The sequence below is a fragment of the Catharus ustulatus genome, chromosome 5, assembly GCF_009819885.2.
Source record: "Catharus ustulatus isolate bCatUst1 chromosome 5, bCatUst1.pri.v2, whole genome shotgun sequence".
Classification (NCBI taxonomy): domain Eukaryota; kingdom Metazoa; phylum Chordata; class Aves; order Passeriformes; family Turdidae; genus Catharus; species Catharus ustulatus.
Genome location: NC_046225.1, coordinates 72,244,461 through 72,268,057, shown reverse-complemented (window position 1 = coordinate 72,268,057; position 23,597 = coordinate 72,244,461).

The window sequence follows — 23,597 nt, the reverse complement described above, 5'->3', positions numbered from 1 at the left end:
GACATTTCTAACATTTCCCCTCACATGTAAACCCATCAACATCGCTCTTTTTGTGGCTTCTCTACAGCTCAGCAGTGAGAACAGGGACACATAGCTTAGAAGAGGTGTTCTGGGAGAACAGCTCTTTTAACATGGGAACCCACAGGCAAAAATATTCTCACATTGGAAGAACAGTCAAGGAAATCAGTTACCAATAACATTGATTATCCAAATAATCTGTGAATAGAGGTTCTGAAAAAAAAATTAAAATGAGTAGTTGGGAGAAAATGAAAGTGGATTTAAAGGATTTTAATGAAAGTTTCTAAGGGTAAATTGTAATAAAAATAAGGTACTGATTTTTTCTTTTTTTTTCCTTTTTTTTTTTTTTTAACTATTAGACGAAAACAGCACTATGATTCTTTATAATAGGCTTTAGAAACATCTGTTATGATACCCAACAAAAAGGTACTTAATCTTAAATGACACAGTCTTTTCCATTTAGAATGCAGTTTGCAAAATGAATACTAATCTCTTGGAGAATAATCGACCACCTTTACCTTATTTATTACAGACATATTGTCATTATCAGCTATGCTGAATCAAGGTGACATCATATGGGACATAATGATTGCTTGCTGTGTGAAGTAATCAAAGTATATTCCTTTGGATTATTATAAACTGAAGTAAACTCAGAGAAAAGCTCTCTCTCTTTCCTCCCTTTTCCCTTTGAGTAGGTCATGGAGGCTGATGACCACCAAGAGAGATGGCAGCTGAACAGGACACATTTCTTCCTAGTGTTTGTTATTTTTATTCCTAAAAGACATTTGGACCACAGGAACAAATAAAAGCTTTTAGCTAACTGTGGTTTGTTCATGGAAAATGTCCATGAGATGTTTGTGGTATGTGGTAGATGTGGCTGCTAAGAGATCAGGACCCTTTATCTCCTGAGGTCTGGAAAGATCCATTTCACTTAACCCAAGACATTTGCAGGAGCAGTTTTAAGTTATTGATCCCTCACTGCTGTCTCCTCCAGTGGTGTGCAACTCACTCCCCTCTCTTCATTTTCTTTCCCCAAGCAATAACATCTAAAGTTGAAAACAAGCCCAATCCAGCAATATCTTTCCCTGCATCAAACCCTTTTGATTTTCAATACTAATATAATTAGTTTCTGTCCACCCAGTAGCACCAGGACCTGCACTAAAATTTCAGTATCAGTTAAAATGTTATTGTAAGTGATGTAAGACATTTTATGATTTAAATTCCTTCTAAACTTCCCTAGTCTCTGCTCTGGACAGTCCATAAAAATTTATTTTAATCCCTGAACCCCATTTTTATGGATTCATGGACATAGACTGCTAAGCAAATAAATACATAAACTGGCTTTTGGTGTTCAGGGGTGATTGGTTTCCAGGCAGATTGTTTGTTTATTCAGTGACCCTCTATTGTGTAAGTTAAAGCCATGGCATAGAAAAAGTTAGAAAGAGTTATTGAGATTTCTGCAACACTTTCCTTACTCTCCTTTTAATGTACTACTTCTGAAATATCTGATATACAAACACTCCTGAAAGCATATCCCTCTCAGAAAAAAAAAAGAACATGGTGTTTGAAAATAATTATAAAGGACAGAGAGAGAAAAGAAATAGCAAGAAGACCTTTCATATATAAGTATATTTTTTAATATATGTCTCTATGTGTATATATATTTTTCATGCCCTTTTTTCTTTGTGCAAGGTAGTCTAACTGCTTTATAAACATATATATGTCAGTACATATATATGAATGCATTTAGAAAGAGCAGAAGGCCTGCACTGTGCTGCATGTGTCTGCTATTACAAAGTGACTGGTACACTATATTTATTAAAAATCAATATGTCTTTTACAGATACATCCCCAAGCCATTGCTGTCTTAATGTTCTGCCTCTAAAGAACAAGACTCTCCCATTCAGCCAAAATACAATTTTCTTGCTTGAACTCTTGGACTCTATTTGTTTTTAAAGAGAAGTCATCCATATCAGTAATAGATATGGTGGCAGTTTCTTTAAAATGGAAGGGAAAAAAAAAGTCTGTTCTATAGATTTAAGATAAAATTATTAGAGAAGTGCAGGAGTTGTGCACATAAGATTATTCTACTTGTTTAATTCCTAAATAGGTGTATGGGTGATGATTTAATACAGCATAACTAACTGAAGTTCCCAGAACAGATATAACCCTGAAGCTTGCTCAGATTACATCATCACTTATAAGAAATTGGTGGATGGGCATTGTGCAAGGACCTCTACTTTCCCCTTGGGAGCTTGTTTTGTCAAATATCAGTGCTGCATAAAGGGAGCAATGCTGCTTTCAGACCCTGCAGAGCTGTTCAGTGGCTCCAGTTCAGAGCTCATTTTTGGATGACACCTTCCATATTCTTCTATCAGAGGATGTTCTTTGGACATCAGGAAGAATTTCTTCATGGAGAGGGTTGCTAAGCATTGGAGTGGGGTGCCCAGAGAGGTGGTGGGGTCAAAAATCCCTTGAGGTGTTCAAGAAATGACTGGACATGACATTCAGTGCCATGGTTCAGCTGACAAGCTGGGGTTTGCTCAAAGGTTGGACTTGATGATCTTGGAGTTCTTTCAAACCAAAATGATTCTGTGATTCTGTGATATGGCATTGGTCTGTGTAGTACAGTTTCATTAAATGGCCAGTAGCAGACACTGGAAGACAAGTGTGAGAACAAAGCAATTGTCCACAGATTCTTTCCAAACACTCCAGTTTCCAGCAGTCTGTGTTGCAAAGACATCCTCTGATAGATCTTACTTCCATGTATTTTTCTTTTTTTTATTTTTTTTTTATTTTTTAATTTTATGCAAGCACTCAGCATCCAAATACTTTGGGGCAAAGAGTTTCTCAGCTTACATGCATTTAGACATCTGTATATTAAATAAAGATAGCATTAACTAAACCTGTCAGGTTTTGAATTGCATTTGCATTATCAGCTTGAAGCTCAGGCAGGCAAATTCTTAGGGCTCAGTCATAAAGACACCTTAAAGTATGAATTGCTGTCTCTTAAAATGGGCAAACTTGATGGGTGGAATATCTGCAGTTAATTCTGGGGACAGCAATTCCACATGCAATTGGGTTAGTGGTTCACTCGTCCCAGTTTACCCATCAGCTTCAGTTTGTTATTCATAGGAAAAAGTTTCCCAGCACAGCAGGAGTCTGGTGGGCAAATGGGGCTCTTCCAGGCTGTCACAAGCTGAGTAATAAAAGGCTGACTGAGTAATTGGTCCCCAGTCTCTGTGCTAAAACCCCCAGTACACCCTTTGTCAGATTGGAAATTGGATTGCAGGCCTTGGAATTAAAATACTTGAAAGAAGATAAATTTTAAGTATTATTTCCAATTCTCAAAGCTTTCCTTACTGCTACACCAACACAGCACTCCAACTTCTAAATTTCTGGTGGATTTCTGTTTATCAGGTCAGAGTTACCTAAGTGGTCTAGAAAGGCAGGAATGTTACAGCACTTGTGGAAAAATTATTGGATGTTGGCATTAATGAACTCAAACAAGAGACCCATTGAAGGGAGAGAATTGAGGAAAGATTGCATCAGTCCACACAACCATTTGCAAATATATGTACAAACTCACTGGGAGTAATTTCATTTGTATTGCTATTATAAAAGTGGGGAAAATACTGTCTAGGGATTTTCCAGTGCCAAAATACTGAGACTTGTTTGTTCTTTGTCCAGTTTTTTGTCCTGATTGGAAGTTTTCATTGTCATGAAATAGAAATAAAAAGTCAGCAGGAAGTCATTAACCCTGTGACCCAATAAAGAAATACACCTTTGGGTCCATGGGTAGCTGATAAAGAAAAACACCAACAAAAATTGTCCTCCAATGTACAGACTGCTAATAAAATGAACAGCAAAAGAAACTTTTATGCCAGAGGCTTCTTTCCAGTAGCCTAAGCATCTGTAGTAAATTCCCTACATGCTGTTCAGTTAAGTTCAAATCATCTGAATTATTGAATATGACAGAGAAAACCATCCTCATCTTGAAAAGAGCTGCATACTCCTAGGGGCTGTTGAATTCAGGGAACAAGAGTAGTGCCAGGCCCTTCTGGTGCCATCCCACTGATGTCAACAAGCTTCCATCAGCATATCTGACAGCAGAATTTAACTCCTCATTTTTATGTAAAAGATGCCTTTATGGTAGGATTAAGAAGCCATGCATGGTGAATTTAAATATGTCAGTCCCCTGAGAACTGACAGTAGACAAAAGAATAATATGTGTATACAAATGAAAACCAATGTTTCAACATTAAAATTGTTTCTATATATTTTTAAAAAATCAAATTCATACTCTAAGAAGGTGTCTTTATGTTATCTAAAAAAACCCTTGCATTTAAGTAAAAATTTAGCAAATGCCTTAAGGTAAAAATAAAATTAAAATAAAAAAGATGTGTCTATATGCAACTATCACACAAATGGAAAATATACTGAATAATCAGAGTTCAGTGTATTAAGAAACCTTTACTGTACTATTTCATGTGTAGCTTTATGTGAATGATTCAGCCTCAGACAAAGAGGAGCAGCTGAGATCAGAGACCAAGGACAATAATCACTGAATAGATATTTACAGAGCTCATGAATACATATTTAATCCAGCCCACCTTGGAGAGCTCTCAGCCTTCACAGAAAAGCCAGACAGGGCCACCCAGGAGATAGATCTGTCTCAGACCAGCTTCACAGTCACAGTCTGCTGACTGTGATCCCAAATCCATTGTGGCAAACTCAAACACACCTGGTGACACTCTTCCCTGACATTGCCAGGATCTTCCCTGGGACTGAGCCAATCTTTTTACACAGAAAATTTTCAGGAATAATTCCCATTGGAGTTTGGCATGCAGGAAATTCCAGGGTTCACTCTGAGTACTCTGAGTGCAGCCACCCTGTTTTGAAGGGGAAAGCAATTGGCTGCAGAGACAGTGAACACTTTTAAAAATTGGTTCCTGATGCCGAGGAATCTTCTGATGAAGTCTAATTGTTTAAATGTTTTCATAAGTGCCTAGTTTCCATTTAATCCATCCCTACATTAAGAACCTGTGAGACAGCAATAAAATGCAGAATGAAGGACCATCAGTTCCTGTTTGGGATCTCATCTGAAGATTGATAATTGCAACACTTAACAAGCATGATGCATCTTCACATTGCATACAAAATGCACAGCTTTCTGACATCAAGGACTATGCAACCAACAGATAAAGAGATGGATTATATTTTATTTTATTTTATTTTATTTTATTTATTTTATTTTATTTTATTTTATTTGTAAGAAAGTATTTAAATGGGGCTCCTAAAACTGAAAATGCTCATAAATTTATCATCATGGTAATATTGATCTAGCAGTCACCTCCATAGAGAACAGAGAACTGGTCAAGTCAAGCAGTTTTTAATATTGTTGTCACCAGAGATTCATGGAAAGACAAAGTTTTGGTTTTTAGACCCTAAAAAAAGTGTTTATATTGACATGCTTACCCTTGCCTTTCCCTAAGGAAGGTGCCTAGAATTGTGCTCCTGATGGAATGTATGCACTGAGTTTTCTGGCCCAGAGTTAATAAAGGTGAGAAGCAACCTGCAACTCATTTCCATGCTATAAATATAGCTAATACTTTTTTGGCTAATTTCTACACTTGATTTTTAATGTTTTTTCTTTATGATAACACTCCTTAATATGTGTAAAATTTTTTGCACAAATCAGCCTCAAGATATTGGTCATTTACCATTATGAACAATTACATGCAAATCTCAATAAATAATTTCTGATTTTTTTTTTCTTTCTGCCAGGAAAAAAAAAATCCAGCATAATTAATTACACCCTAAGCACCCTGTCAGCTATGTAAACTATTTCTGCTTGATGCCTCTTCCCAACAATTGTTCAGTCTTGCTCTACATTTGTAGAGAGCAGCTGAATCCTACTCCAGCATGTCCTCCAAGAATAACAAACAAATAAAGAAGCAGACAAAGCAACAAGAAAGTGAACTTTGTTGATATGCAATTTGCCTAATAAATTAGTATTTTTCCTAGATTAATGAATTCATTTTTACAAAATGCTATCATATATCTGACTCTATCAATTTAGTGTGAGAATTAAAGAGGAATCTTGCATTCAGTAATCTTAAACCAGTTCAGAATTTCTATAAATCAAAAAAAAAAGCCTGATCTACAATAAATTGTATCACACTGATTACAGGCTTGAGCAGAAAAAAAACTTGCTAAATCTGAGACTGAGCCTGCTTTTGTAATGTTCAACTTTATGCCATAGCTTCACTTCCTAAGAAATGAAAACTGCACTGATAAACTGCTTCAGGATGCACTGCCACCACATTATGGATGTTCTAGGTTTTCCAAGAGAAATATCTAAGTGTACTCAACCCTCTCTACATGATCAGGATAAAAAGGACACAGGTATCTTTTTTTTACTTGAGTGCACCTGATTTTACTTTTTCCAAGAGAGGATATTGCAGGGATGCTTTTGGAATGTATTCTCTCTCTCCTTCAGTGTTTGTTGGCAGAAATCCTCAAATTGTTTTTTTCACAGGGTAATTATCTTTTCCATGAAGAGTCATTCCCTGTTAATTATTGTGAAATATCAGCTGTATTTGAGATGATTGTAGGATTTTTCATTTTTCTCTTTCAAGGCAGGATTGTCTTCTGTTCTTCACTTAGCACAGAAGCTGCTAAGCCCACTACAAAAGCAGAAGGTGTTGAATGGTTTTATATTTGGAGTGACATATTTTCATCAATTTTGAATGAATGCAGACATTGAAGACAGGTATATCAAGGTATCTTCTAGAACCATAGATATCCAGAACTATTCCTGATGAATTAAATAAATTAGAAACCTAAAATGTTTTCAATAATAAAGTATATGCAGGGAAATGTAAACTGAGGAGAAGGAAAAGCCATAAATTTTCCCAAGGATGTACAATACCATTAAAATTTATTTTTTAAAAAAAGAAAATTTAACCAGATGTTAGTATCTCAATGTTTTCTTATTAAAAAAAAATTTTGATATCATTAGACTAAAAAGAGCTGACTGACTTTTACTTGAGTATAAAAACATTTTCTTGCAAGGCACATTGAATTCTACCAGAGATTTAAAGTGTGTTTTCAAATTTGTAACAAATATTTTTTCATGGGATATAAAAAAATCACAAAATTCTCAAAAGCTGGATGTGTACTAGGTGGAAATAATTATGTCTGCTATCTTATAATGAAAGATCTGAAAATATAGTAGATCTAAGGATTTCTTTAAACAAAGCAACATTTTCTTCAATATGTCATTGGTAATTCTATTTTTAATCACAATGTCAATGCAAGTTCTGTGTGAATTTTTTAAAAATTTGATATATAGGGTGATGAATTCTTTTGGAAAAGAAGCAATTAGTAATAAATAGCTTTCATCCCATAGTGTGATGCATCAATTTAAGGCAGACATGGTTCTGAGCACATCCTTCAACTGAGAAAAATTTATCTCTCCCACATGTGCTTCTTAGATATGTTTGAAATGCTAAATCATCTATTTCCAGAAATTATCAGGAAATGTTCTCCAAAATATTTCCAAAACTTATTGCAAAAATGAAAAAGATTATAATTTACCAAGGGTATTATTTAGGAATTTTGGGGGTTGATCCTTTTTTATGTTTTTCACTCTTCTTGTGTTGTACATGACTTAAAAATCTATTACTGTGCAACAATGAAGAAAATCAATGGTGTCACATTATATTTATTTTTAATCACAAAGAACACTGTTATCTCTTAGGTTTGGTGTGAAGGTTTTGATCATCCCAAAAATGCCTCCTCTTGACTCTGAGCATGTTGTTTCTATGTAATGTCTCACACTCTGCTATTTATTCTCAGATTGGCTTCACCAGCCATTTATCAAATCTGGGAGCGAGTTCTGGAAATTTGGTAAGCAATCAGCCTGAAGGAGGAGCATCACCTACCACATAAATTTTGTTTTTGACAAAGAATCGTAGACCCATGGAATAATTTATAATCCAACATTCTGCACAAAGTCAGCTCAGCTCTGAGGCCACACCAAGTTTCTTAGGTCCTCTTTTAGTCAGGATTGAGGGTGGAGGTTGAAAAAGCTCTTTGGACGACCTGGACCTCTGTTCACAGAACAAAATAAACTTCTCCTTGTATCTAGTGCACATCTCTCCTGTTTCAGTTCATGCTGTTATCTCTTATCCACCCAGTAGACACTGCTGATGGTCTGATGTGTCTTCTCACTGACTTAACCTCTAACAATCCCCCCACACATTTCCCTTCTTCAGGCTTAACAAATCCAGTTTTCTCAATTTCACCTCATGGGCCACATGCTTCAGCCTCCCTACCATAATATTGTTAAAATATTTTTGAAATGAATGCTTCAGAGAGATCTCTTCAGACTCCATGTTCAGTGTGATCTTTTTTTAAATAGAAAGATGCATTGTTCTACCCACAGGTGATGTTACTGTGAATAATTCAGAGATGATAACCATCTCCCCGTGTAGATGTTTGAGTGCATCTCATCTGTGCACTCTAAGATCAAGGCTTACTCTACATCCCTCTAGGATTTGCTGGGAAACTCCTAATGTGAGATTGTAAATGCAGTGCAGAGAGAGAAAATTTACAAGTATTGCTTTTATGGGGAGAAGCATTCTCATGTTCACAGCAATTACAGCAATTACCATCACTTTACCCTCTTTTAGATTAGATAACCCTCACTTACAGTTCATGACTTGTCCTTCTCTCATCACATTGAGAATGTGTCCACCTTCCCCCTGAAGGGAGCCATGCTCATGCTAAAGGTTTCCTTTACTGAGCTGAGCATTCTGTCCCCCATGGAAAATTAATGTTTGGGGCAGCTCTGACTGCTCATCTGCCCACTCTGGCTTGTTGGTAAAATATTACCAGCAAATATTGCTCTCTATATGCCCTTTGAAAACACAAAAAGTAGGTGGAAAAATTCACCCAATGATCCAATGAATTGAATCTTCCATCCTTTGAGCAAATATAATTGAATTGGCTGTTATGGTGATTGTTTTCAATTATTGCCTCAGAATTTATTGGCTCATCTTCCTGCTAGAGACCTTGAGAGTTAGGCAGGGAATTCTATCAGTGACTGCCTTTAAGAAAACTGTTGTAGCTAGTCTTGGTTAAATTTTAATATTTAATATAATTGTAGTGTAAAGGTCACTTTGGTCCATTGCCATTGCTGAGTGGTAGCTGAACCAGCAGTCAGGATTCTCCACACAACCTAAAATGCTGGTAGGTAACTACATCAAGCTATTGACTCTCATTCCTGATCAGTAAAGTCCATTAGGTCTAGAAAGTTGCTTGTCCCATCCCTAGGTGATATCTCAAGGTGTGACTTTCTTACTTGTAGCGGTGATAAAGCATTACCACACAGTAGGGTAGAGAGGAAAAAAATAGGGAAAGGTTCAGGGGATTTGTGGCAAGCATACACCATGTAGAGCTGGACTTTGCATGAATTTGGCCTCTGATTTTGGTACATCCATGAGAACCCATTTAAAAGCCCTGATGGATAAATGATAGTGATGTCTGTGGAACTACAGGAGCTCAGCACAAGGCAGCACCTGAATGCAGCTCGAGGATGGCAAGAGAGTTTTGTAACCTCGGCTGCACAATCCAATCTCTGTAATATTTTGGGTTTTTAAGCCAACTAATTTAAAGCTAGCCTGGGCATCTTACAAACCCCAGTCACACCTGAGTACAGGACAGACTTTTCGAAAGCACCTGCTCCATCCTGCTCTTGCTGCTGATGGCAAGGCTGAGGAGAAATCCAGCCTGTGCACCCAGGGCAGGCTGTGACCTTCACTGAGAAGAGACATTCTGAGGGAAGCAGGGTGTGAAATTGGAGCTACCTGCTGTAATTCTGCAAAATTAAAACGAGATGAGCAGCCAGTGTTCCCAGCCAGCTTCTTGCAGATCAAAGCTGGGCTGCTCTGTTCCAGCAGCTGACAGGCACATGGTACAGGAGCAGACTCACGAGCTGACATTGCTTTCCTGAGAAATACCATCCCCTTGCAAAGCTGCTGCCCTTGATAAAACGGATCAGAGGGTCACACTCCTCTCCCTGCTGAAAGTTTATCACACAGGCAGATGCTCAAGCAAAACTTTTGAGGGGATTTGCTTCATCTAACACCCATCTTCTGCCAAATGTCCACTTTGATGTACCACCTGAGTTGGCATGTGTTGAAGTCAGGACTGCTTTTTTCTTTCCTCTTTTTTTCTCTCTTTCTCTTTCTCTCTTTTTCCCTTTTTCATTTTTTTCTCTTTTTCCTTTTTCCTTTTTCCTTTCTCCTTCCCTTCCCTTCCCTTCCCTTCCCTTCCCTTCCCTTCCCTTCCCTTCCCTTCCCTTCCCTTCCCTTCCCTTCCCTTCCCTTCCCTTCCCTTCCCTTCCCTTCCCTCCCCCCCCCTGCCGTCCCATCCCGTCCCCTGCCTTCCCCTCCCCTCCCGTCCCTTCCCTTCCCATCCCTTCCCTTCCCTTCCCTTCCCTTCCCTTCCCTTCCCTTCCCTTCCCTTCCCTTCCCTTCCCTTCCCTTCCCTTCCCTTCCCTTCCCTTCCCTTCCCTTCCCTTCCCTTCCCTTCCCTTCCCTTCCCTTCCCTTCCCTTCCCTTCCCTTCCCTTCCCTTCCCTTCCTTTCCCTTCAAGTGCTGCATCCCCACATCAGCTCTAGAAGGACTAGAAAGGGTAAGTGAAGTTAAACCAAATTTTGAAATCCCTGTGAATTTGATTCCCTGCTGTCTTGCTGCACAAGAAGGTGGGAGGCAGGTCCTGGAGGGTTTAAGGCATTTCCTGAGTCACTCTGCACTCCTCACTGACCTGCTGCAAGCTGACTTTGGCCCTGTGCACTGGGGAAAGAGGATCCTTCAGAAGTGCTCAACAATAGAAATCAATCATAAATGATAAATTTGCAATGTGTGATGGTACAAATCCATGTGGTGTTAAATTTTTGTTTGACTAATGGGGTAAATATCTGTGAGTTACCCAGGAGGCTCCCACTGCCCTGCCAGCAGCATGTGATTAATTCTGTGCTAACAGGCTACAATGATTCTGAGTTACCACATGAAGATATATTCCTAGATTAGACATTATACAGACATTAAATCTCACTCTGTTTTACCCAAATACACACACCATTTTCAGCTATATCTCCACAGCCAAAAATATTACTTCAATACATCATAAAAGCATCACCTGTAATTAAAATGAAAATGGTGGCAAACTTGACACAAGATAGTTCTTTCTTTTTCTGAGAAGCAATAGATTGTAATTTCTGGTTTGCTTCTGGTGCAAACCCAATCCAAATCAGTGATAAAACAATCATTATATATCATTAGAAATTAGTATTTGTATGGTTATGATTTGATTGCTACAACAGTCCAGGGGTAGTTTTGGAGAAATGTGTGTGCTCCTACAGCTGATGGGGATTTCCACAGCTCATCCAACTTAGGAATGTATATCAGGACAAGGGGGATGGTTTTAAACTGCCAGAGGACAGGGTTAGATTGGACACAGGGAAGAAATTCTTCCCTGTGAGGGTGCTGAGCCCTGGTACAGGGTGCCCAGAGAAGCTGTGGCTGCCCCTGGATCCCTGGAAGTGTCCAAGGCCAGGCTGGACAGGGCTTGGAGCAACCTGGGATAGTGGAAGGTGTCCTTGCACAGAGCAGGGGGTGGAACTGTGTGGTCTTCAAAGTTCCTTCCAACCCAAACCTTCTATTATTCACAAAAGAGTAAAGCCATTTAACTTGGCTCATTCCAGCTGCAGATATGAGCCACGAAGTTATCCACCCCATGACAATCAACAAGGGGTTTTGTTGCAGTGTGTTCATTTCCTGCTGAGAAAGCCTGGAAATTCCTCATCTTTGCAGGGTTTTAGACTCTTGTTGAAGCCCTGCCTACAGCCCCAGGTCCCTTTCTCTCCCTTCACCTCACCTGCAGAGACAGATCCAGAAGGTAGCCAGGGAGGATGCAACACACAGAACTTTGGCCACGACCAGGGCTCTGCTTCAGCAGCAATGGTGAAGTGAGGAAAGAGTTACTAAAGATTAAAAAAAAAAAAAATAATCTTGTTTCATCCTCACCTGTAGGGACAAATCAGACATCACAGATGAATGCTGCAGCCAGCCAGGTATGAAAAGTATATGGTGAGAGCAGCTCTCATCACTTATCTTGGGAGCACCGATGCTTTCCAAGCAATTACAACTCACATCCTTCGTCAGCCAGGCATGTGCCCTAACCACTAGACAGAGTCATGATTCTTTTTGCTCCTTCCCTGTAGCCTGATGAATCTTTAATTCTTTCATTAAAACTGGAGCAGCTTCAGCAAGACTTGTCATGGCCTCCCATTTTGGTGACTAAATTTATTTCCATTAATCTGTTGCCAGCAGCTTTTCACTGCTTGTGGCTCGCTCGCTTGAAGAAGTTTTTGCTGACAAGATTGTGCTGGCTGTTCATTTGCCACTCTGTCCTTGGGTACTGGCACTTGATCTGTTGACCAATTTCATCAAGCTTGAAAGAGGGATAGAAGTTTTGCAGATAATTGAGTACTGAAAAGCATTATAAAGATGGACAGGGGGATAGAGAGGGAAAGAGAAATCAGTTTGGCAAAAAGAAGAGGAGGCAGAGCTCAAGGGTCAGATTTCCACTCAGCAGTGGGATTGTTTCATGGTACAACCAGGCGGCTGCTGTGCCTTTGCTTCCCCTTGTGCAATGGTATGACACTCATTGGTGGGAAGAGTACAGTAATTTCACGATTATAAGCTGCACCATTTTGACTAAAATTTTGGTCCGAACCCAAAGTGCGGCTTATAATCAGGTGCAGCTTATATATGGACAAAGAACGAAAAGTTGCTGTTTTAGTTTGGAGGACAGGTGTCTGCAGAGAAAGGCAGGAGCTTCTCTTTGAAATGGAGAATGTAAACCCCCTCCCTCCAAATTATTATAATGTTGAAATCAAGGAGCTTTCAGGCACAGATATGGGAATTAGGAATAACAGTTCTTTTCTAGGGAAATTAAAATAGAAATACAGTACTACAAAGAAACAAACCCCAAGCCCTGACACAGTCAGAGTACAACCTGACACCCGTCAGGCAGGGTGTTGGCAGCAGTCCCATTCCATGGTGGCTGCATCCTCCTGCAGTGACAGATGTGGCTCAGTTGGAGCAGTGCTCCTGTACAAGGTGCAGTTTCCCTCCGGAGCTCCAGTGGTGATGTGGAGAAATCCGGTTTTCCTCTGGAGTCCAGTGGAGAAAGGGGCTCCCTTAGTGTCCCAAAACCTCTGTTTTTATCTTGGTGTCCCGGTTTAAAGGGACAGTATTACCAGGAAAAGGAAATTCAGGAACTCGCAGGCACAAAAAAGGTACAGGTTGGGAATAACAGTTCTTTACTGATATATTTATAAGACAAACAAAAACAGCATCAGCTATATGAAAGAAAAAAAACAGTGACAGAACAGAACGGAATTCAGTCCCAGTCCCTTTTTCAGTCACTGATGGCTCTCCGATGGAACAGGGCAGGCGGCTTCTCAGTCGCGGCTGCTGCAGGGGCAGGGGAGGGGGCCAGGTGGCCTCACCGCCCCAGGTGGAAGAAAAGGGTGAGGAAGGAACTCTACTCACCGTAGGCGTCCCAGTTCCCAGTTGTTCAGAGGAAGCAGGAAGCTTTAGCAGTCCAAATCCAAGAAGCCTGATCCCAACAGGAGAAAAGGAACCTCTCTCCTCGAGTTCGGCCGGCGAGCTGTACCAGTTCTCCTACCCCCAGTGTCCTCTTACTTGCCGAACACAAAAGCAGGACTCCATCTTTCCCTAATGGGGCCATCAGGTTGCTTCAGCTAGTCTTTTGTCTCCAGCTCTTAACGGCTAATAGGAGAGCCATCCCGGCTAGCTTAACATAATAATGGGAAAAATTTCTAAACCTTGCCAACCCACAACACTTGGTAAGAAATGTTGGGCCCTTCCCCCTGGCTGGAGCAACTCCCAATGGGATGCAGTAATTTTATCAGTGCCACAGTGGGACTCAATGGCCATGAGCAGAAAATGACTGGCTGGAGGAAGGATGGGTTGTGAAAAGATAAAGAACAATGCCCTGCCTGGTTTCAATGGATGGCCCATTAGCAGAATATCTCCTGTTGAGATAAGGATCACTGCCCCCACCCTCAACAGATGGTGATAGAACAGATACCTTTTATCACACCCTGTATTGTAATGTGCGGCTTATAATCAGGTGTGGTTTATGTATGGACAAAGAATGAAAAGTTGCTGAAACCGGGAAGTGCGGCTTATACTCAGTGCGGCTTATAATCGTGAAATTACTGTAACAGTGAATTTCAAATTCCAGCAGCTCAGGCTCTGCTCCTTCTGATGAAAGTAACTCTCTTCCTTCAGAATTGCATGCCCTAGGAAGTTAAATGAGATGATGTTGCTGGTTCCTCTTTGTCTGCTATTTCTGTCCTGTTCTCACAATGTTTACATACAGTCATGACAATTTAACTTTTTAAGGTTACTGATAACAATGGTGATTAAGTAAATGTTATTATCACTACGACCTGTAAATGGAAAAGAAAAATCCCAGGTCTTAGTTTGCCAGTGTTTTCCTACTGCTTGGGGAAAAAACCCCTAAAAATTATTAAAAAGGACATGGAGAAGTTGGAAAATTATATATATAATGTAGGAAGTACCCTAAGCAATATTTGGTGGGAAAAAATATGCAAGGTTCACACTTGATACCTGGAGTTGAAATAAAGAGAAAGAAAGAAAGGAAATATGCAGGTAGGAAAGTAAACATTGCTTTGAAAAAAACTGATACCTGATATTGGGAGGAAATGTTGATAATCTCTGTCCAAAGTTTGGTCATGATTTGCCAAATATCTTGAAATGTACAATGCTTTAGTATCTTGAAATGTACAATGCTTTACTTTTCTCTGCATCTCCCTAAACACCTGGAATTTGACATCTCATTTTCTCTCATACCAATGACCAACACATTAGAGTCTTCATTTCAATAAATCTAATTTTCATTTACTCCTTCAGATATGCTATATGGTGGAAGCATTACCCAGTTCCATTTATGTTGGTTTTCTGATTCTTAGATTATCCTAAACACATCTGCACCCCACCCCAAAATAAGTTAATTTGCACAGTAACTAAATTTGTAATGGGAGGACCAATCAGTCAATTCAAATGTGAGTTTATTTAAAACTTAGTTCAGTCACTTGGGAAGGGTCAAGGCTGGTCTGGCTCTCCTCCCTCTGGCTCTCAGTGATGCTGTGCTCTCTATTAAAGCACTGATTTAACAGCTGAGTGCTAAAACTGATCTACTTAAAGATGTGGAAAAACTCAGGTGGTCACAAAAGCAAACTGCATTGCTGCTTCAAATCAAAATTCACTCTTAGAAAAAGCAAAAAGGCTGGTTGAGATCCTCAGTAGCCGAAACAGGATAAATTCCTTCAGCTGAGGAACAACAGAATTCTTCCTTAGGAGCACAATCCTACAGTTGTTCTTTGCATACATTGACTTTTATAAAACAAAAGAGCCACACTTACTCTAACCCTGTCATTTAGTGATGTGACAATCAACCTTGTCTTTAATTAAGAAGTAAAAAAACTATTATGAATATTTCATCCCAACAGGAATCTTCCATTTGAAACTGAAAGGAAGTGGCTGATTGTGACATTTCTCATGAACTTTGTCTCTTACACTTCCATAGTAATGGTCTCCACAGTGAGACATCAATCTCCACATCATCTCAACCCAGAAAATTAAACAAAACCAAAATATTTTAAGAGATGAGGAAGTAGTCTTGACGAGTACTTGTTTAGCCCAATATATCCTAGAAAACGTAAAGGAAAACGTAATTTCTAGCTAAAACAGAAGCTTTACTGTTTTTTTTTTTCCCCAGTTCAGGACAGTTTCTGACCCCTTGTCATGCTGGTGTGACTACTCAGTACCATAGGTGCATTCACTGTTTTCGTTGGAGGAATAAATTACTCAGTATGAGGATATTTTCCTAATATTCCAACTCTGGAGGATATCAAATGAAAGAAGACAATACACTACATTAATCAAAGAACATGCAGGTAACTGCATTTAAAAAGAGTAAAACTGAGTCTACATAATTAAATAGAATATATGATATCAAAAAAGGAAGTAGGTGTTTCTAAAACTGCCAATTCTGTGTAAGTAAGAAAAAGAATATTAGGGCTATTTTGTTGGCTCACTGATAATGCACAGCATTTTCTTTTTTAATTATTTTTATTTTTATTTTTAGAACACTGCTTCAAATTATGCTGAATTAATTCTTAGTTCTTCAATTAGGTTTTCACTGAATTTTCTGTCTTCTACCAGCTGTGAACAACATCTGCCTAGAATGTAACATTGTCTCTTTTTAACCTGTTCCAAGAAGGTTATATAAGTGTAATTATGAACTTTAAAGAAGGGGATGAATGCCCTGAATGCCCTGCTGGAAGGGAAATCCATCCACAGAAATAAAAACCTTGAGCAACCTGGTCTAGTGAAAGGTGTCCCTTCCCATGACAGGGAGGCTGGAATTAGATAATCTTTAGGGCCTCTTCCAACTCAAACTATTCAATTGTTCCATGATTATTTGGAAAGAAACAAATGATTTTCCTTTCCTGAGAATTTTTTTTCAAAGATCTCTGGACCCCAGAGCTGAAAATGGCAGAGTTTGGAAATGTTCATCCTGCATAGCGAGTCAAGGAAGAAACAGAAGAGAGTTTGTCAGGAAGTCCTGGGAAATAGGAAAGAAAAAAAAAAAAAATGTTTTTTTTTGTCTGTACAATCAATTAAACCATGTCACAGGGGTCAGCCTGTAGGGAATCTAACCACTAGGGGTAAAGACCATCTCTTCCATTAAGTGGCGAAATATTAAGAAAATATACAAAGAGAGACACATCAGAGAAAATAACACTCAAAAATATTAGCAAGGCCATGGAAATGCAGGTGTGGTATTTCTAATAGACTAATAGGCTGAATTCCCAATTGAGTACGTTGCCAACACACATTTAAAAGGACAGAACTAAAAGTGATGTGTTTAACTAAGACACAGTAGAAAGGAGTTTTAAAAGATTTTGTGGACAAAAGTTATTTCTCTCACCCCAGAGGTCTTGTCTAATGCATCAGTAGCCAAAAATCCACAACCAACCACAAACTCTCCCACAAACAACCAAATAAAATTCAAAATCTTTTGTGGCTTCTAAAGTATACCTGGAATTAAAAAAAAAAAAAAAAAAAAGCCAACTACTTGAGGATATTAAAAAAAAAATGATAAAACCAAAACCATAAGGAATAAGAGAGATAGAATTACAACTCTTTCAAGATTAGAGAAAAAAAGCCCAGTTTTCACAGTTGTCACTAAAGGAATCTGTGCAAGACTTGTGTTGCTTGAAATATTCATAAGTGATCCCAAAAAGGGAACAAGTAGAGAAGTGAAAAAATTTGCAGATGACAGAAAATGATTCAGGACATTTTAAACTGAATGACATGCACGAAATTGCAGCAGGTTTTCCTGATGCTGGGTGATAAAGAGCTACAACTTCTGATGGAAGACAGTTCCTGTTAAATGCAGAGGAGTAAACAGGACAGAAATTCTCACTGTACGTAAAGAGAGGCAACTGCTAAATTTACTTTTGCCTGTCTGAAAAGCATCAAAGAGTCACTGTTCCTGGTCTCTTCAGAAATCCTCATTAATAAAGAGCTTTCATGAAGGCAAATAGAGTGCTGCTGTTAAAAATGGTAGAGAATAAAACAAAAAGGATTAAGGGAAAAATTTAAGAGAAATACTTAATATTGTGCCTGTTTAGAAATTGTTTTCTCAACTTGGAAGAAGAGATAGAATCAAAAAAACAGACAGGTAAGAGCAAAGTCATGAAAAAATTTCTCCATAAAGTATTTTGAACAATTTTGCAAATTTAAGCAAGAATTTTGAGACTTTTCAGATGAGAAAAGTGAAGGAGAGTATGACAGAGATCAACAAAATCATGAGCTTGCTGGAGAAAGAGAATGAGGAATGGTCAGCAGAAAATTCTTCCATTATTCACTTTTGAAAACAGAAAAGAAAAAAAAAAAAACAAGTGAGCTGCTCTGAAACTGATAGAAATAATCTTTTTTTTTTTTTCTCCCAGTATATGATTAAACAGTGGAATTCAATGGGGTTTTCAGAAGGTCAGAAACTAAATTGGTTCAAAATCAGACATTTGTGGAGAGAACCCTTGTGGCAACTGCAATAAATCCATCCTGCAGCAGGATTGCAAAGGATGAGGGAAGGTGGGAAGGCTGGAGGGGCAGAGCACTCTGAACTCTGTTTTGGTGCTTTGAGCAGATTTTTTTGTGTAACAGCGTAGGACCACCAGCAGAATTGCAGGTTTCAGCTCCTTCACCACTTGTTGATTTAGACAACAGTGTCTAAATTCCTGAAATGCTGCCCCATGTCTTTAAAGGCATTGCTTTCTGCACAGCTATTCATTATTTGTTTGTTTGCTTATTTAATGTGTGTGAAAACAGACTTTGAGTGTCAAAGAGACACAGCAGATGCTTTCCAAATCCATTAAACTCCATGCACCAAATCCTGCTTCTCCTGTGGTGTCAATGGCCTGGAACAGAAAGTAAACCAGTTTGGGGTAAGTTATTTTCTTTCTATTTCAATAGCTTGATGAGATATGTTGAATTCTAAAAAGCTCCCCTGACAAAAAAAACGTATTCTGGTTTCACTGTCTGCTGCTATCTATTTTATCTATCAAACATATATTTATCTCATGGACCCCTGAAAAGCTTTTACAATGATAGTGATGAGTACTGCAGCTTTCCCTGGCCTGCCCTCTCTCCCTGCTTGGTTAGACATTAATCCTGCATTTCAGGACGCAGTGATTCCTGTATTTTGCAAGCAGACTGAAGGTAAATTGACAAATTAAATTCTCCATGTATTTTACAACAGAAAAATGCAATGCCTAGTGAATCCTTTCAATGCCTTAAATCCCTCATAAGTACTTGTAAACTGTGATTTAATACCCTCTTCACTGCCTTTCACTGGTCTAAACGTGTTCAGCTCTTGAATCCCTTCCTAGCAAGAGTCCTTCTATTTGGAGGAAGCTGAGAAATTGTTTAGATAAGCAAAGGAGTTCTCCCAATGTTGTCTCAGAGAACTTTCTATTTGTTTTTGGAAATATTCCAAATTCCAATTTAAAGTAAAGGGCACCAGACTGAGCTCAGGGGGTAGAGAAGGGAATTAAAAAAACTGATTCAGCTGCAACAACAAATATAAGTTTACCCAGGATTTAGCTTTGGCAAGGTGCTCCAAGTTTCCTTAAGCAGTCTAAGGAGGAATGGTTTATTTGAGCAAATTCAAATGATGAAATATCTTAACACTGGGGTTAGTATGGTATTTACCAGGCACAGAGAAACACTGATTTAGTAGATGTGGCACGTTTTGCATGTAATACTCTATAATCACACAGTTTAGTGCTTCCTGTACTGCAGTGAATTTTGCACACAACAAAAGCTCCCCATCAGCCTCCTTTCTGTTCTTCCCCTCCATTCCAACCCCCTGCCCTTCCAAGAACAAATGTTCTGTTATTTCTGTTATGAGTAAAAGAAGTCCAATCTTTTTTTTTTCCTTTTGCTAATGTAGGCAGGAATGCTACAAAATACTATATTCATCTTAAATCTGCTTTCTTTGTATTTACATTTGCAGCAAATCAAGCCTTGGTTTCAAACTTCAAAGACACACACAGCTGGCTGTACACAACCATAAACTCCATGTTTTCTAACAGCAGAGATCTTGGCTAACCTCTTTTTCAACTTTGCTCCAAAGGGCCAATTAATTTAGATGATTCAGATCTGTGGCTTTCCATTTTCCTTGGAAATAGTAGAACTGTTTTCTAAATTGTAGCCAAACTGCTTTTATCACTACCTATGTTTCTCACCAGCAGCACCAGCAACTGGTGTTCCAAGAAAGAAACCCCAGATACCACTGCAATGAATGGATTAGTTTCTCTTCCAAGTAAAGGCAAAGGGAATTTCATTCCAACACAGCACATCAGAAGTGCTCAAAAGATCATTGAGTTTTGGCCTCTAATTTGGTGTGACCTTCTCTCATTTCTTTCAGCTGTTCCCTAAATTGAATCTCAGCTGGTAATTATTGAATGGCTCAGTCCTTTTATGTTCATTTTTTTCCTCTGTCCCATCTCACAAATGGAATCAGTTGTTGCCAAATGATGCAGAGCTCTTTGGAGCGAGAGTCTTGGCATTAACAATCCTGGCAGTCCTGTTAGATTTGTTTAGTTTCTCTTCCAATCTCTGCATCCAATCTCAACTTCACAATTTGCCTAGAAGGCTTAAAAACACTCCAACAAGAAACCCCACCTGACACTGAAATGGTTTGATTTCTTTGATATAATTATTTTAATTCTGATTTATTCTCTCATTTTGCCTTTTTTTCTTCTGGGTTGTTGAACTACCTGTGTTGCCTCCACCATCTCCATGCTGAGTTAGCACGGACACTTTGGCACAACTGTCCTCTTTGCTGTGCCTATATTTTCCAGGACAAGAAGGCCATGTTAAATCATTTGGTCCAGAAGACTTAAACTCCTTTGACACCTTACTTGTAAAATAGCTGGCACTGAGTTTAAAACACTGACATCCACCAGGGTCTGGTGCTCCCCAGGAACTACTGTAGGGGAAAACACTGAGGATGGAAGACCTGGCTGGACAAAACACAGCTCCTGCAAGTTTCACTGTACAAGCTGGAAAACCTTTTAAATTGGTCCTGTTTGCAGAGAGCTAGCATGTTTTAATTGTGTCAAAAACACAGCTCAATTATTGCTTTATTAAACCATCTATTTTTTGAATACTGTTTCCAGGATGTAAATGTGCACAGTTCCACTCCACAAAGCAGGCTACATAAATAAATAACCAAAGGAAGGATTTTAGATTAATACTTTAGAAAATTTGGGGCTAATTCTGAGAGATTTTGAAGTGGCCATTTCTATTTATCTGGATGGATATTCAGCTCTGGGAATCCTTACAAGATCTCTGTCAATCCAGGATTTAGCAAGATTAACCTCCTTTCAAACCAAGTTTTTTTGAGACTGACAGCTCCTTTTTATCTCCTTAAGCTATTACTGCCAGTTAGTCGAAGCTTTCTCAAACAGAAAATAACAGCTTATTTTAATCCTGATTCAGGAAAACTTCATACTCTCACTCAAGTTCCACAGAGATCTAATCAGAGTCCTAAAGGTCATTCTGAGTAGAAATCCTAGATCATGAACCTTCATAAACATCTTATAAATAAATATACAGTAATTTCACGATTATAAGCCGCACCATTTTGACTAAAATTTTGGTCCGAACCCAAAGTGCGGCTTATAATCAGGTGAGGCTTATATATGGACAAAGAACAAAAAGTTGCTGTTTTAGTTTGGAGGACAGGTGTCTGCTGAGAAAGGCAGGAACTTCTCTTTGAAATGGAGAATGTAAAACCCCTCTCTCCAAATTATTATAATTTTGAAATCAAGGGGCTTTCAGGCAAAAATATGGGAATTAGGAATAACAGTTCTTTTCTAGGGAAATTAAAATAGAAATACAGTACTACAAAGAAACAAACTCCGAACCCTGACAAAGTCAGAGTACAACCTGACACCCGTCAGGCAGGGTGTTGGCAGCAGTCCCATCCCATGGTGGCTGCATCCTCCTGCAGTGACAGATGTGGCTCAGTTGGAGCAGTGCTCCTGTACAAGGTGCAGTTTCCCTCCGGAGCTCCAGTGGGGATGTGGAGAAATCCGGTTTTCCTCTGGAGTCCGGTGGAGAAAGGGGCTCCCTTAGTGTCCCAAAACCTCTGTTTTTATCTTGGTAAGAAATGTTGGGCTCTTCCCCCTGGCTGGAGCAACTCCCAATGGGATGCAGTAATTTTATCAGTGCCACAGTGGGACTCAATGGCCATGAGCAGAAAATGACTGGCTGGAGGAAGGATGGGTTGTGAAAAGATAAAGAACAATGCCCTGCCTGGTTTCAATGGATGGCCCATTAGCAGGTTATCTGCCATTGAGATAAGGATCACTGTCCCCACCCTCAACAGATGGTGATAGAACAGATACCTTTTATCACACTCTGTATTGTAACATGCAGTTTATAATCAGGTGCGGCTTATGTATGGACAAAGAATGAAAAGTTGCTGAAACCCAGAAGTGCGGCTTATACTCAGTGCGGCTTATAATCGTGAAATTACTGTAGTCTCCCATTTCAATAATCTGCCAAAAAATATCAACACTGAAATCTCAAATAATGGCAATTTGCAATTCAACATTAAAACAAGGCAAAAAATATAATGAGTAGAATGTATATCAATTGTATCCCCTTTTCTTGACATTAACAATTCTCATTAGATTTGGATTTGAATGATATGTATTTGTAAGCATTGGAGTAATTATCTGAGCACATTTCTGAGCTGAAGGCTGTCCAACTCTTTCTGGTTCATCTGCAGACAAGATCCTTTAATTTGACTGTTTTCCATTCGGTTTTCCAAGCAGGCATAGCCATGGTTAAAGCAAGCTGACATTCCACTGTTGCAGAGAGGACTCATGATTCAGGACACAGGTCAGTAACTACTGCAAAGCAGACCTGTGTATGTTGGACAACCAGAAATCCAAACAGCAATTATAACAGACAGAGCAGATAGAGCTTGGCTAAACTCATCTCCATATTCAATACACTGCATGCATGGGAATTTTATTTACGAGTACAGATGTTTTGTTTTCTGCTTACTGTTCTCATAGAGGAAGAAAGGAGAGGTGAGCTCTCATGTTTGGGCAAGTTTGATTTCTGGTGTAACTTCAATGTCTTTGGTCCTTCATGTCCTCAAGCACAATTTATGTCTAACTCATCTTGTGCTTGTTTCATGCGTTTTCCTTTTTCTCATACTGCACTATTTGCTAATCCTCTTCCATTAACTCTCTGAATTCTGACAGACAGGAGTTCTGAAATCCAAAGAACAAAATAAGATTTTAAAAGCAGTTTACATGCCATTAAGTTTCCACAAAATGAGCAAAAGGTTATGGACATTTGTACCACCAAATTTCAGCAACCATAATTAAGTTATGCTCAGTGCAGGTTGATTTCTCTCATTACATGAACAGTCTAGCACTGGACTGTGATGCTACAGTGAAATAACACTGAGCTTCAGGGTTTGCTGGTGACTACAGCTGCTGCAGGTTTGTTTTTAAGTAATTATTTTAGTGTTAGGTCTGCTCTTGCCTTTAAATCCCAGCCTAGCTTTCTGCCTGGTATATCAGCTGTCTCGTTTGGTTAGAGACTGTCACATGGGAAGGAACATATGAGATATATGTAGACATATATTTGTGTCCCTGAGCACACTTTACTGGGCTGTTTTGTCCTTATTTTCACATGAAAATAAACATATGTGGTGCAAAAGCTACAGCAGATGAAGTTACAGCCTGCAATAGAGGTAAAAGAAATGGGAACAGATAATTAAAGAAATAGTTTAAGAAAGACTTTTCTGGGTGACATATGAAGGCTGAGTAAATTCCATATTTTCAGAGA